This window comes from Piliocolobus tephrosceles, chromosome 16 (genome assembly GCF_002776525.5).
Source record: "Piliocolobus tephrosceles isolate RC106 chromosome 16, ASM277652v3, whole genome shotgun sequence".
In the NCBI taxonomy this organism is placed as follows: Eukaryota; Metazoa; Chordata; class Mammalia; order Primates; family Cercopithecidae; genus Piliocolobus; species Piliocolobus tephrosceles.
Genome location: NC_045449.1, coordinates 730,377 through 732,927, shown reverse-complemented (window position 1 = coordinate 732,927; position 2,551 = coordinate 730,377).

Genomic DNA, 2,551 nt, shown 5'->3' with positions numbered 1-2,551 from the left:
GAGTCTCGCTCTGTCACCCAGGCTGGAGTGCAGTGGCGCGATCTCGGCTCTCTGCAAGCTCTGCCTCCCGGGTTCACGCCATTCTCCTGCCTCAGCCTCCCGAGTAGCTGGGACTACAGGCGCCCACCATGACGCCCGGCTAATTTTTTGTATTTTTAGTAGAGACGGGGTTTCACCGTGTTAGCCAGGATGGTCTCAATCTCCTGACCTTGTGATCTGCCCGCCTCGGCCTCCCAAAGTGCTGGGATTACAGGCGTGAGCCGCCGCGCCCGGCCTCTTTGTTTTTTGAGATGGAGTTTTGCTCTTGTCCCCCAGGCTGGAGTGCAGTGGCGCAGGCTGGGCTCACTGCAACCTCTGCCTCCTGGGTTCAAGTGATTCTCCTGTCTCAGCCTCCTGAGTAGGTGGGATTGCAGGTGTGTGCCACCACGCCCTGCTAATTTTTGTATTTTTAGTAGAGACGGGGTTTCCCGTGTTGGTCAGACTGGCCTCGAACTCCTGATCTCAGGTAATCCACCCGCCTCAGCCTCCCAAAGTGCTGGGATTACAGCTATGAGCCACCGAGCCCAGCCTGCATTTATTTGCTTTTCTGACAAGCACATCTCACTGTGTTGACTCACTGATTTTTTTGTCAACCAGAACGCCAAGGTCTTTTTTTTTTTTAAACCATTGTGTCCCTGAATGGACAAGAACAGAGTCCACAGTCTTTTATCCATCATTTTTAAGAATCAGTTTTTTTGGATTTGATCAGTTTTTATAGTCTGTCGAAGTCTTTTTTATGCTGATGTGGTCACCCACAGTAATCAGAGCCCCTTCCTAGCTTTATGTTATGTGATCTCTGCCAGACCCTTATTTATACAAGCAGTTGATAAAAATGTTGATTAGGGCCAGGCGCAGTGGCTCAAGCCTGTAATTCCAGCACTTTGGGAGGCCAAGTGCGGGGTGCGGTGGTGGGGGTCACGTGGTCATGAGATGGAGACCATCCTGGCTAACACGGTGAAAACCCATCTCTACTAAAAATACAAAAAATTAGCCGGACTTGGTGGCAGGCACCTGTAGTCCCAGTTACCCGGGAGGCTGAGGCAGGAGAATGGCGTGAACCCGGGAGGTGGAGCTTGCTACGAGCCAAGATTGTGCCACTCACTCCAGCCTGGGCGACAGCGAGACTCCATCTCAAAAAAAAAAAAAAAAAAGATGTTGATTAGCCTGAGTCTAGGGATAGAGTCGGGGGCTACGCCGCTAGACACCTTCTCCAGACAGGTAGGAGTCTGTTAGTCAGTGGCTCAACCGTCTTCCAATCCAGCCGATTCCAAACTTGCCCTAATAGGATTTTGATTCAGCCCACACTCCTCTGTGTGGTGTGTTTGTGGTAGGAGGTCTTCACAGACAGCTTGTTACCACTTAGATGGTTCCTATCGATAGTTTTCAAGGGAAGAGAGTCTGAAATGACGCGTGTTTGGTGAATGCATGCTTGCTTCTAACACATCCCTCCTTTTCCTAAGTGTGTGCGTGATAACTAAAGGAAGCCGGAAGGTCTGTGGAAGGTCTGATGTCGAGTTCAGCTCTCTGCCGTCTGCAGAATCTCCCGCTTTTGTCCTTTCGAAAATGGAGACTCCCTCCATCGGTGGGTTGCTGGTCACGAAATCACAGACACGTTCTCCCTCTTGGATGTAATCTGAGAACTGCTGTGTCCGCTGGGTATGTGTGGAGTGTGAGTGCAATTGTTTCCTGCAGAGGAAGGACCCTGTGGGAACAGCTGACTAGATACGCCCAGTAGTCCGTGTGCAGTTGCGAGTCCCCCATTTGTCCGGATGGCCCAGAGCTTGCACTTGCTGAAGGCCGTGGGGTAATCCTGAGTACCCTACCCTCCATTAGTCTCATCAGGGCGCTAATGGAGCCTGAGGGAGTCTTTTTCTTAATGCCCTTCTCTCCGTCACACACAGGATGCGAATCCCGCTGGCTAATTAAGTGTGGCATTTTGTTTCAGAATTATCCATAGACAGCCACTAGCTGCAAAGCAGCCCAGTGTCCTTGTGCAGATAGATTTGTTTTTCTTAATATTTTAGGGTGAAGCAGTCCATTTATTTTGTGAATTTTACCTTACTTGGAAATAGATTTGTTTTCTTACACGAGTGTATCTGCCCACCTAAAGTTACACACAAATCTGTTATATACGTTGCAGTTTGGCACTTAAGGATTCTGACATTTCAACTGTAGGCGTGAGGGTGAATTGGAATTAAATGCCTTCCAACATTTTCCTGGGGGGAATCAGTTTCCTAACTTTGCAGAAAGTCCCTGGCTTCAACCCTTGGATGCGCCTTTTTCAGCTTTTTACACATGTTCTTAAGAATAACATGCTACTTAATACCACGTGGACATATTTTCTCTCGTTTGGATTTGCGGAAGGTATTAATTTGCAGAGACCGGGGTGGAACACTCTAGTTCTGAAATGCTTTTTTTTTTTCTTTTTTAAATTATTATTATTATACTTTATGTTCTAGGGGACATGTGCACAACATGCAGGTTTGTTAGATACGTATACATGTGCCATATT